The 13,569-nt window shown below is 49.1% G+C and overlaps 1 protein-coding gene across 3 annotated transcripts in view; it reads right to left on the bottom strand.

Moving 5' to 3' along the window:
- Positions 1 to 13,569, bottom strand: part of PRICKLE2 (prickle planar cell polarity protein 2) — a 105,256-nt gene that overhangs the window by 33,751 nt on the left and 57,936 nt on the right. Inside the window, exon 1 of one of the 3 annotated variants that reach the window (XM_063411295.1) lies at positions 8,741 to 8,821. The exons of the other annotated variants lie outside the window; for them this stretch is intronic. The gene's annotated coding sequence lies outside the window, so the exon portion shown is untranslated. Of the gene's footprint in view, positions 1 to 8,740; positions 8,822 to 13,569 lie in introns of those variants that run through there. 3 annotated transcript variants of the gene reach the window in all.

The following is a 13,569-nucleotide window of genomic DNA, read 5'->3' as shown; positions in this document are numbered from 1 at the left end:
TTAAATCCATTCCCCCTTGTCCTATCTCTATATGCCCTTGTAAAAAGTCCCTCTCCAGTAACCCTGTGGGCTCCTTCGGGTCCTGAAAGGCTGATAAGGTCTGCACAGAGCCTTCTCTTCTCCAGGCTGAACAATCCCAATCATCTCAGCCTTTCCTCACAGGACAGATGTTTCACCCCTCTCATCATCGCACCCCCCCACCACGGTAACAGCGAAGGACAAACCTGGCTGAAAACATCCCCTGACAAAGAAAAAGAGGTTAAAAGGAATGCTGATAAATTGGCTTCTATTTCTGAAAATTCAATGTTTTTCCACAGGCTGGGTCAATGGTATCTATTTTAGAGCAACCACACAGGATTCTGAATTAATTTGCACTAATGAAGCACCACTGACTTCTGAGGAATGAGATAAGGTTTCACTTGGGTAGCAAAAGGGAGAACATCTCAGAAATAATAAGGTACCACATAAAATCAAGGGAAAAATTACAGTTGCCACTGCAGGTTTCTCTGCTCTGCGGTAAAGCAAAGAAATTCAGAGGGAAGCAACAGTTAAACCCAGGGGCTGGAATTTTTAAACACCTTCCCTTCTCTTTCACTGCTGTGTACAAGCCAGCTAAGCATAGCAGTGCTTGGATCCAGCTTCAAGTCTAAGTTTCCATTTGGCCATTACAGCACAAAAAACGCACTCTAGCAAAAGTCAAGAGGCTCCGTTAAGTCAAGCCAGGGAGATTTGCCAGATTTTCCCATTTCCTGTCTTTCATCAGATCTAAACCACACAGCAACCCCCACACACTCCAGCGTCTGGTTTGCGTCCAGTCGGGGAGTCTCGGCATCACCTCTGGTTGTTTCCTTAAAAAATAATCAAGGTACCATTTCACGTGAATATTTTAATTAATCAGCTACCGTGGAAGGGTGTGGAAGGGGTACTCTGCCTCAGCAAAGCTGCTGGTATCATTGCTGTTTCCATCTCATTTCATGGTTAAAAGCAGCTTAATAGAAAACAAGATTTCAAGAGTAATTCATAGAGCCCCAGATTTGGCACTAGAGGTAGTTATTCTAAGGGAGTTCAGGACTTCAGCAAATTTTGACTTTTAGGGTATTGATCATGCACTTCAAAGGGGGACAAACCCAACAGTCCACTGGGAGCATGAGCATTATGCCAGGGAAAAAAGGCTTCTTCCTCCTTCCCGCTCCAGACACATCCCCTTCAGGAGATGGGAGATGGCAGGACAGCATCAGACACCTTGGCTTTTAATAAATTAGATAAATCAGGACTTGTAGTAACAGTGCCAAAGAGTGAATAGGTGAGATGTATAATCAGTTAGACCCCAGAGATCATTCCCACCTCCCCCAGCTCACACCACATACAGCCAGGAGCTTGAGGACTGGCTCTGGTTTACCCCACCCTCCCTCCTGCCCCATCCCAGGCAAGTGAGTACTGCCAGTGAATGACTCCCTGGTCACAAAAGAAAAGGCTGAAAACTACATAGGCAGCCCATCTACTCAACAGTGATGTCCCCAAGCCAGGACAACTTTGCACCATTAAAACCTGACCATCTCCAGGCATGGGGTTTCTGCCACCTCCCTGGGAAAACTGTACAAAATTCAAGATCTTGCCTCTGAGATATGCAGCTTTCGCCCCCCTCATTAAAAGCAGATGAATAACAGCTTTAATTACAATTTTCTTTACATTAGGCTATGTTGTTTCATGGGAACAATACCCAGTGTCCTAGGAGTGTCTTTCCACTTCTATGATCAGGTTTCCATGACTTCTTCACATAGGTCTCACTTACTCAACTTTATTTTATCATCTTCCAGCTCACTATAATTAAAAATAATTCCCCACAGCAAAAATTTAATATCAGAATGTACATTTCAAATGTGAGATGGAGTTGAAAAAACCAGTATTCCCCTGCTGCTCTCAGAGCAGAGCAGCACAAAGCGAGACACCACACGTGTCAGCGCTCGCCTGTGCCTGCAGTGACCACGGTGACAATGTGGGTGCTGCTGCCACAGCAGAGAGCTGCTGGGTGTTGGAGAGGGGCAGGGCCTTGGCTGGCAGCCTGCCTGGCTGCTCCTGCCAGCAGCAGCTCGTTAGTCACTGCCTGGGAAGTGCAGCACAGCCTGCAGATGCTCAGCACACCGGTGTGTCACACACCTTACCCTGGACAAGAGCTGCAGACCTCGTGGGGTGGCACCTCGTCCAAAGGGAAACCCATCAGCTTGGCTCTGGCCAAGCCTCACCACCACCAAAGCCTCAGCAACAACAACCTCTGCTGCCTGTGCAGCCTTGCACAACTTGAGAAGAGTGCAGACAAGTAAGGGTTTTTTTTTTTTAGCAAGAATAAATTAACACCAGTCCTGTCTGGAAATCCCATCTTCATTCATGAGCCTTTCCATCTTGCTCTCATCCCAGGTCTGCAAGCTTGTCTCAGGGAAGAACCTGCCCTGGTGACTGAGATATCACCAGCACTGGGGAGGAAACAGCGAGGCAAGGATGGCTGACAGCATGACTGGCTTTGAGCACGGAGGGTAAATAAAGGAGCTTTTAAGCAGCTGTGCTTGTGGACAGGGAGGAAAGGCAAGCAGGAGGCACGGGCTGGGGAGCATCGGCAGGGCTGCTCAGCACGGAGCTGCACTCTGAGCTGTCCTCTCGTGGGGCCAGGACAGCGGGAAGCAAATGGGGAGAAAAAGAACATTTCCTGGTGTCAGATTTAGCTGGAAAGGAGCCTGCCTTGAATTGAGTGCACATGGTACAAAGCAGCAACGTCTCAGAAACAGACTGAAAAATTTCTTTTCCTCAAGGCCAGTGAAGTTACAAGATGGATGTGTTTTATTTTGCATCGGCTGCTTTTACGTGGTGCTTCTGGCATAGTGGGCAAGTCCTCTCCCCAGAGGAGACTTTCAGCCTATTCCTGCTCACACCCCTACCCACACACTGGTGCAGGAGGAAGGTGCAAATAGATCCACCACCCCACACCAGCCCTTTTCTCTCTACAGATGAAAACAGGCACGCAAGAGGAATCTGAAGCAAACAGGACCCGACACACCAAGCAGAGAACTCGGTTTTGAAGTACCTCTTGCTTGGGATGCAGAAGTACATTCCCAGCTTTGGTCCAGCTACGTAGATCTTGACACAAAGCCAATTGACCCGGGAGGTCTCTGGGACGAGGCAGTTCCTTGTTGTACAACCCTGTTAGCAAAGCACTGCCTCTGCCATCTCTGGAGCTTCCTGCAGCCCTTTCATCTCAGCAATGGCACCAACAAAAAGCTAAACCATGCTGAAAACACTAGTGCTGTGCAAGAGGCTCTGGAGAGAGCTGTGAATGTGACCCCAGCTTTCTGAAGAGAGATGAGGTCTCGCTGCTGTGAAAAAACAGCAGATTTCAATTGGGGAAAGCATGAGCAGAGCTAAAAAGTCAGGGAAAAGAGATGGAGGGCATCCTGTCACCAAGGCAAAATGGGTCCTTGCCAATAGTGTGTAGCTCCAGCAAAAGAGCCAGGTAAGCTGGCCTGTCACAGGGAACAGCCTGTGTATCAGGCTTTGGGGTGCACAGGGATGGGACTCCCTAGGATGTTGAGGGCAGCACACCCTTGCCTCCAGGAAAAACTTCTGGCCATAGGGCTCATCTCTTCCTGATTAGTGGGTGGGCAATGCAGAACATAACACAGCAAACAGCACCAAGGCAAAGCCTGCCCAGGCTGGGATCCCCAGATCCTCTGAGAAAGGGCAGAGCCCAACGCCTCCAGACAACAGCAGGAACGAAGGCAGAGTTTAAAATTGTGGCAGAAATGCTAAAATTCCTCTCGGACAAAGAAGGAACTGGATAAACAGCCCTTATCACCCACCAGCGGGAGCTTATCTCTGCTTCTCACTTGTTTCTTTTGGGATGGAAATAAATGGGCTGTATCAGGGAGCAGCTCCCTCTCCAGACAAAGCGAGAAGCCACGGCCGTGCACGGCCACGCGACATCCCTGCTGTGCTCCCTAATACGGGATTTGCATGCATTTGTGCACACATTAACATGCAAGGTTTGGAATCCCTCAAAAAGCAATTGTCTGCTCCGCTCGGATGGGGTGTGTAAATGCAGACAGACAATTCCCTTCTCACTTGGCTTAAGAAATACACGGCAGCCTGATCTCTTTCCAGCACTGTGCCATCATTCTGACTGCAACAGGGCTTTTGGGTCAGCCATCAGTCAGTCAATCACAAAATCCCAAGACCTCTTAGAAAAGGGAGAGGCTCAGGATTTGGGGCAGCTCCTGTGACCCCTGAGTTTCTGAACAAGAGTGTCTTAACATCCCTGCCTGTTATCTCCTCCCCTCAATTGAGAGCTAATGAGGCATCTTCCCATCCCAAATGAGCCCTAGCTATACAGACCCGTTTTTCCAGACCCCACAGGCAGGGCAAACATTTACCTAAAAGGAAAAATTAACAGTCCTTCATTGCCATAGGGAGAGCCCAGCAGCTCTTCTCCAGCACAGGGAAACTGAGGCATGGAGCAACCACAAATAGCACTGTGGCTTTCCCATGGATTTCCTAAACATCAGAGGAGCCCCAAGCTTTTGTGCTCAAAACCAACAGTTCAGACTGAAGTTCTGCCTCTTTCTCCAACTTCTCTAATGCTGTATTTTGAACTAAATAGTTCCAGCAGTCCCCAACCAGCTGCTGCCCATGGCCTCAGGGCCCATGGATCTCAGTGACAAAGGGACATCTCTCCAGACGAAACATTTCTGCAACTTCTCAGCTTTTCCAGTCACTGCAGCTGAAAAAAAACCACCCTAACCTATCAGTGGAGATGAACTGCAAAGACTCTGTGTTGCCTGGCTTGAAAAGGAAGCTTAGCAAAAGCTTTTACCTGCCCACTGTGGTGCAGGAGGAGGAGGTGAATTAGACACAGGTACCTTAAATAGCAGTAATTCAGAGGACAAGGTGCCCTTGGTGGCCTGCAAGGACAGTTAAGGGATGCCAACACTCACTTGACACAACATGTTGTGGGAACAGCTGGCTTGATAGATCAACATCAGGTGGTAGCAACAGAGCTGGCAGAACATTAATGCCAGGAAACCAAGGAAAGAGAAATAACCCAGCAACCAAACTGGTTGCATCCTACAGATACAAGTCCCTCAGATCCCAAAGGCCATAGGAAGAGCACGTGTAGCCACCCTTCTGCACAAGGGTCCACATTAGGTGGGGAAGCACTAAGAGGATGGAGGAGTTGCAAATCAGACTCTTCTCCATCTTCCCCATCCATGTTCTTGTCTCCCTCCTTGATTTGGTCAGGGCTAGTCAACTTCCTTTACAGTATTCTTTTATTTGTATTTCCCCTTGATACCTGCAGTGCCCACAGCTGCAGTTGTGAAGGTATCCAGGATGGCATTGATGCTTTTATGGCAAAGCCTATTTCCACTCCTGGAAAAATTCTCTCTAATTTGTCCATGCTGGGCCTCAGGCTGGAGACTAATTTTATTTTTAAAACTCATCCTTTACCAGTGCAAAAGCTATTCTTGCTTAATTAAGAAAAAGAATAATAATAAAAATAACTATCCCCAGTACTGCCAGTTGCACCCAAATAAGAGCAAAAGCAGCCTTTGAGGATTTTGCATTTGCTCTTTTTCCGTCATGAATCACGACCATCCCTTTCACAAGCAGGTAGAACATCAGCCCGTGTGATCCCACTGCCCTGTCCCCAAACCACTGCTTCCCTGAGGCACAGCCTGAGGCAGCCTTCAGCCCAATCCTGCTGTCTGTGCTCTGAGGCACCACAAGGCAGAGAACAACGTCAGCACATCAGAGGCAGGCCAAGAAATTAGGACAAATCACAACACAGTGCACAAACCCCTCAGATTCCTCATCTGATCTGCCTGGTGCCCTCTCAGGCAAACAAGGAATCGCAGAACCACAGAGCAAAGCTGTGGCCAGACCTTGCAGCAATAGCCCAGGATGAGAATGAAAACATGACCAACCTTTCCAGCCTGTGGCCACAGGGGGGGCTCTGGGGGGCATCACAGGCCATTGTGGAGAGCCCAGTGCACCCCAGTGCCCTGCAGTGAGCACAGGTCCCTGCCTGGGCTCCAGTGTCTCCTTGTGAGCTGGGTAAGAGCAGCAGGGTGGTGAAACACCCTCTTGACCTGAACCACACTGCCATCCTGCTCCCAAGAGCCACAACCCCTGACACAAACTGTGAAAATTCTGATGCATAAAGATGAGATGGTTAAATTAAAGGATATTAATAACTCAGCAGCTCTCAGAAGAACTCTCAACTTGGATCTCTCAGGATATTTTGCAGAAGATTCAATAATTTTCTTTCATAATAGAGGTTAGACAGAAGTGGGCAAAGTGCTACACCCATGTGAGCTGCAGACCAAGCAAAGGGGAGAGAGAGAAGAGGGAAAAGAAGCTGCAGGGAGCCCCAGCCTGTTGCCCAGCCATGCTACCAGGAGAAAAGGCATCCAACAGGCTGCTCCCTCACATCCAAGACGATGGAGGCAGTCTGCCAGCTCAGAGGCTTACCGCTACTCTCAGCATATTTATATTAGGGTTGGGTTTTTTCCCCTGAAAGGTCCAGCTCTTAGCATACAGAAACAGTAATAACCACATATTTTCCCCCAGTCACGGAGAAGAAATGCAAACCACTAGTTTACAAGTTGAAGAGAAGAACAGGCTCAGCAGCAGCAGTAATAACCCTGAAGCTGGTGGGAAAACAATGCTGAAGCCAAGCTCGTGATTATAAAAGGCAGAAGAAGGTACATGATGGGCAGATGCAGGGGCTGTGGACACTCAAGAGGGTTTGGTGTCCCCCATGGCAGGACAACCCCAACCCCAGAGATCCCAGAGACCAATGGGGTCTCTGGCTGATGGGGATGGGACTAGGGAGGTAGTGGAGGAACAGGCACAGCAGGGTCCTGAGGAACTCTGCTCTGGGCTCCCCATCCAAGAGCCAATGTGGGTCTGTGAGACAAAGCCCTGCCCTACCCCGAGGGTTATCTTGTCAGATTTTAACGATAGCCTTGGGTGGCTTTCAGCCTAACAAGATGCAGAGCTGTATCACAGGAGGTCCTTTCTGCTTTGTTCTTAACTGAAGATTAAAATTTCGAGACTGGGGTTCTAGCACCCTGGATCCAAAGCCAGCTGTCCACTGAGAAACCTGTCCGTGTTCAGCATGCAGATCTTCATTGTCTTCTCAAGTTTGAATTTGCTGGAAAGAGATCTGGGCTCTCCACAGGCAGTGTTTATCTTCCTGCCCCTCTCATTCCTCCATTCCATTCCAGGCTCAAAGCCCATCACTCCAGACTAGCTAAGCTAAGTGAGTTCCCAGCAACCTGCCCCGGGGCTGGACGTGCTATTTTAGGGGCCTTCACCAGTTTGTATTTGCAGCATGATAAGCAGAAACCACAGGAACCAGTAAACATGCTGCAATCCAAGCATCTCCCAGGCCGCACATCCTAAAGGGATAAAACCTGGCTGATAGGCAAAGCGCTCAGAAGCAGGATGAGCTAGGCTGAAAATTGTCATTATTTCAAAAGTTAAGGCTCAGACGGTGTCCCCAGGGGCAGGCAGTACTGACCCGTGTGTGAAAGCAAACACTGCCAGCCTGCTCCGTGCCTGTGCTGGCTGAGCTGCAGCCAGGCTGCCAGCAGCAAACACGCAAGGCTGGGTCATTCTGCTAAGCCGAGTCTGGCTGGCAGAAAACACACAACGGGAGAAGATTAAAATACGAAGCAAAATATAATCTTGTTAGCTGCAGACGGTTTTACTTTACAAATCTTTATCACAGGCTCAAGCCGGCACCCTTATAAACACAATGCAGTGATGCGAGACATGTAAGTGCTCCCACAGCAGGCAAAATAATCGCCGAATGAAAATAAGTCAGATAAGTTACAAGATAAGAGAGCTAAAACTGAAAGGATGACACTGCATCTGGTGCAAATAATTATTTTGGCATTATTCTGTCCAGCGCTAATCCTCAACTGCTTGAAAAGATTCAATCACTGTTTAGCACCGCCAAGGAATCATGACTAGAAAACAAAGAATAACTGGATTAAAATCTTTCCACGGTCACAGGTCACGTCTGTGTCACATCTGCTTAAAATGTTCCTTCAAGGGACAAGAAAAGAAAGGAAATTGGACTTGAAAAGATTGCACTGAAAAACATAACCCCCAGGTTGCAGTTCTAGGCTGGTTTATAGTTTGGCATTCTGGCACTAACAACAAGGGCTTAGAAAGATTATTACTTTAAAACTTCCTATTCTCGGGAAGGCAAAACCACCAAAATAAACATCTGAACGGCAACGTCCTCATTCACAGCCCCAGCCTGCATGCAGTCTGCTCAGAAAACGTACAGAGAACCCAGGCTTCTAGGGGCTGCGTTTACCAGACCAACACAATTATCACCGAGAGATGAAGAATTTTTAACTCCTATTAGAGCCAGCTGAGCCTTACTGAGTATTTTTAAAACGAGAACTCCATTACAATACCATCAGCATTTCTCCCTGACGTCCCGCAGCTGCACATATACAATTTAACAATTAACCTTTTACATCCATCAACACAGAGAACAGCAAAGGCTGGAAAACCAGCGCAGCCCCTCGCAGCTCCCCACCAGCAGCACCGAGCAAAGTTAGCACACAGCTGCGTGCATCCATGGAACGCTCCTTATTCCTCCTCCTCCCTTCTACTTTCCATCCCTTCTAAAAACCCGCGACAGATCCGAAGTCGCTGGGCAAAGGCAGCTCCTTACCTGTTCCCGCCGGCAGTGCCAGCGCGGCAGGGAAGGCTCTGCGGTGCTGCCGGGCTGTCCTAGCTGTGCTCGCAGGGCTGCCCTAGCTGTGCTCGCAGGGCTGCAGGCAGGACCGGCCGGAGCGCCAGAGCGCATCCCCCGGGCCGTGCCCGCCGCTCAGAGCGCGCCCGCGGAGCGCTCCCGCAGGAGAGCCGGGAGAGGCGCCCGGGGAGAACGGGCCATGCCTGCCCCGCCGATGGAGCAGCCGCGCCGATCGCCTCCCTTCCAATCCGCCTCCGGAGGGGCCCTCCCGCTCTGCTCCCAGTGAATCCGCAGCTCCCCCCGCAGCCTGCCTCTCACTGAGCGACCCTCGGAGGTTGCGAGAGGATGTCCAATGTGCTCGCATTAACGAGGGGCGATGCAGCCCGCCGAGGATAATTGGCGGCGCGGGAGCGGCGCGGGGCTCTGCTGTTGCATTGCTCTCCTCTCCTGCATGTTAATGAGCGATGATGTCAGCAAGCCAAAGTCACCGCATCCCACCCGGACCGGCGCCGCGGCCCGGCCATCCGCCCCTTTATTTACATGGAAATCAGCCCTCGCTCCGAAATCAATAAATCCTGTAGGATGCTTAGGAAATGGGAGAGGAAAAAAAAAATAATATCCTCCTCGCTCGCTTGCGTGTTTCAAAGAGTTGGCTCCACAACAGCAGCCCAAACAGAACGGTGCGAAGACAATTATTATCCTTCCCTTCTCATTTGATGCTGACAGAACCTCAACTTGCTGTCAAACTTCAGGCACCACTTTTTAGGTACGCGAGCCATTAACGCAATGATGCCTCCGAGCATGTATCATTTTCCTCCTGGCTTTCAGTGCCCTCCCAATTATCTTCTACACTAGTTTGCTATGATTCTCTACTGGATTTTAGACGCAGTATGTTTGTGACCAGCAGGGCTAAATATCCTGGGAAATACAAGTTATTAGCGTGGCATTTTGCTCACTGCATATTTTAATACATTTTCTCTCACGCAGCCACGACAGATGAATGCTTCACACCTTTTTATGTGTGTCTCAGGTGAGTACTGCGAGCCCCAGGAACTCACCACCTCAACGGGGATGCTAAGCCTCTTCCCCCTGTGTTTCCTTCCCCTTGGAAAAGAAAAAGCAGAGTAGGAGATACGCTGCCAAATCTCTTCTGCCGCTCTTTTAAGTCTGTCCTTTGGCAATTCGGTGGTCACAAAGGAGTAATTGGAGTCATCCGGAGGACAGCGTACTTCTCAGTTCTTAGCATTTGCAAAAAGTGAGTGAAATTCAAAAATCTTAGTTTCTATGGACTCAAAAAACCCTCACAAATAAAACTTTCCCAACACATAGCGCTTCTTGTTGAGGAATGCATCAGGTAGCTGGGCTCAAAAGCTACAGATTGAGATGGAGATTGAAATGCACGTTTAGCTCTGGGTGGGACCCCAAGACGAGAGGCCGAGCTGCCAACCTTTGGGATAACAAAGGACATGAGGATGGGGGATGCCAGCCAGGTGAATGGACACTGGGAGACACTGCAGGAGCTGGGAATTGCCGGCCTTTTGGATAACAAAGGAGTTGAAGACCAGTGATACTCCTGATGTAGATGGACAGGAAGAGGAGAGCAAGAGCCCAAGACCACTCGGTGGGAAGAGAGAGACTCACGCCTGGGTGGACTGCGAGAGGATAAAAGCCCAGAGTTCCTTTCTTGGAGGGTGGTTCTTCTCGGAGGCACCGGCTCGGGCTACGTCTGTGTCACTGCTCCGGGAATAAATGGCTTTATGGAACAGGACACCTGAGACTGCTGTGGGAAACCTGGGGCTGAGCCGGTGAGGAAACCTTGTCTGGCTGTGAGTGTGGTGTGTGGGAAAGGCAAGCAGGGCTCTCGCTGGCTCACTGGAGCTGCCGCCGTGAAGGGGCTTCAGTCCCAGCAGTCAAAGTCTCTTGGCCTTGGGAGTGTGACTGCCAGAGAGTCTCGGGAATAGTCAGACTGGGAATTTCCTTAACATTCTGTTGCACGCTCCTGACTTTTGGTGCCTGACTCCAGATTTCAGAGCTCTTGATTTTGGCAATATTAGCTATGTTTACAGAACACAGAAGGATGCAGAAACTACAGCTGTGAGTCTTTTTACAGCCTCAAATGCCCTAAATTGTTATTATTAAGGCTCATAAATTAGGTTTAATTGCATGGAATTACACTCAAAATCTCAAGGATGAGATCTTCAGCTAGGACAAACCCGCCCACCACTCACTACTAAGAGCTTCCCCAACTTACTCAGCCAAGTGGGACAAACCAAGAATGTGCAGAGATCTCTCTTTTTTTTTCATTTCTATTAAGTCTGAGCAGCAAGTTCAAGAGCTGAGCACTGACTCTTAGTGCACCCAGCCAGATCAGACCTTCCTTTCATGGAGCCAGGGCTTCTGCTGGAGATGACTGCTGAGGATGGTCTCCTTCAACTCCTCCAACTACAAAGAGCAACAGAACTTGTAGGAAAAATCTTCCCTGACCCTTCAGCTTCCTAAACTGGTCCATTTTGCCCCTTCCAGCCCGACTCAGCACTGCAGGCAGGCTGTCAGTCTTGCCTCTCTGTGGTTAACATGCCATGGCCCCAACATGATTTACTCTTCCTCTTGAACTCAGAACATGTTAATTACAACACAAAGGGAATGAGACAAAACTGAACTGGGCAAAAGCAAACAAAGAAGCCTGCTTATAGAATGATAATGCTGAGCAGAAATGCTGTAGAGCAGAAATTACGTGTGTTCCCTGTAAACATATCCCAGAAAGCGCGCAGCAGTGACTCAGGGCTACAAACAGCACAGGGAACACGTCCTGCTCCATAGGGCATGTCCTGTAGGCACTAATTCTCAACCAACATAAGTAAAAATGTCTGATTTTATCGGCATTAACTTTCAAGGAGGAAAAGCTATTTAGTTGCAAACTAAACTTTTGGAGCAAAGTCCCTATTCGTGCTCCAAGGGTCTCGCCCTTGGGAAAGGTTGGCAAGGCATGAGTGTCCAACCCCACACTTCTTGTACAGCACCCTCTGTGCCACCACCTACAGCAGCTTCCATCACCCTGCACCAGCCTGGCATGATCCCACCCCAGGGCAAGTGGCAGTGTCATTGTCACACAACCAACCATCCTAAAGGTGAGTTCTGCTGGGCTTTCTTGGCCAACTGATCATCAAAGGGAGCATACCAGGAACTGCCAACTTCTCTGTCTAAGTTCATCCACAAAGATAAAATGGGTGTGAATCACAAACTGAAGTAAAAGATCAGTAAAAGACCAATGTCTGTACCACTTCAGCTGCAGGGCTAGAGCAGAAGAGCTTTGTGTCTCCGAACAGCGTCTCTGATTGTCATCACTCCTGACAGACTTCTTGTTCCAATACTTGCAAATCTAAATATCCACCAAATCCAATGAACAGCCTCTTCTGAGACAAGAAATCAGATTAGAAGCTGTGTAACTTTTGGACACACAACTGTCTCAGGGAAATGGAAATGAGCCTTCCTGCTTTGAAAGCTGCCGGTTTGCTGGCAATTGCTCCATTTTACCATTTCCTACTGTGAGGCTTTGTGAAAAGGTCATGTGTTGGAATAACTCCAGAAGGCACACGAGATTTCTTGACGGATTCTGCACATTATGCAGGTGAAATGGGTGTTTCATTAGGCAGCAAGGAGAATACTGAGCCGGTGGAGCACATTATCAAAGGTTAGGTGAAGGACTTGCACCATTACAAGGATGGTTTCTGACAACTGCCAGCAATGAAGCAAACCACCAGAAGTAAAAAGCTACTAAAATAAAAAAAGATCAAGAGCAGGAAGACCCTGGTTCAATGCAGGGGTGTGAGACAGACAGCTCAGCTTGTAAATGTAGCACCATCTTTCTTCCCTTTGTTGCTAGTTATAATGACAAGGAGCCAAACCCAGTCAACGTTCAACTTTCTGCCGTTTGCACAAACTCAGACCTACGGCTAATTTAACAAATCATTGCAAGAGCCCATGTTTCATAAACGCTGTGTTTTATCACCTTGATGTATTGACTGCCTGTCAATCAATAGGGTTCCACGTGACAATGTTGACTCTCCTGATGACAATGGGCTGCACAGCAGAGCCACAGGCAGCAACAGCAGACTGCTGTCCTCAAGGTCATTGGGCTACTGACCTGATGAATGTCAGATCAAGTTGCCTTTCTGAATTATTTAGTGAGCATCCTCTGCTGCAGCATACCAGAGCACTGCACAGCACTGCTACCTTGGGATGTCACAAGAGGCTTCAGACTCTGTCACCCCAAAATGCTGGCCCCACAGGGACACAGACTGTCCCTTGTACCCCACACACCACCACCCTGCCCTGGAGCACAGGGGTTGCAGGTCCCCACCACCACCACCAAGCCCATCCTGGCTCACAGGCACAGCAATAGATTACTTTCCCATCGCTCTTTCTGACCACAGAAATGCAGAACTGGATACTACAGTGGGTTTTTTCTGCTCTGTTCCCACACTCACCCTGTAATTTGCAGAGCAATCCCCACTGGCACAGCCAGTGCTCCCAGCCCAGTGCCAGCACGGGATGAGCCCAGTGTGGTCCCTGGGCACAAGGCAGTGATAAGCAGCAGAACAAAAGGCTGGAGAGGGCACAGCTTTGCAAACAGTGGATGGGAAAGGCAAGATGACTGCAAAAAGCTGTTAGTGACAGGGAAAGGAAATGCAGGGTACAGCCCCACCCTGCCCAGCCAAACACTGCTCTTCAGGAGACACACAAGGATGTGCCCAAGGTATGGGGAAAGCTCCTTGGAGAATCTGAGTCATGAAATACAAGTCAGGACT

The sequence above is a fragment of the Prinia subflava genome, chromosome 14, assembly GCF_021018805.1.
Source record: "Prinia subflava isolate CZ2003 ecotype Zambia chromosome 14, Cam_Psub_1.2, whole genome shotgun sequence".
NCBI lineage: Eukaryota > Metazoa > Chordata > Aves > Passeriformes > Cisticolidae > Prinia > Prinia subflava.
Note: the sequence above shows the minus strand (reverse complement) of the source record. Positions and strands in the feature narration are given on the sequence as shown.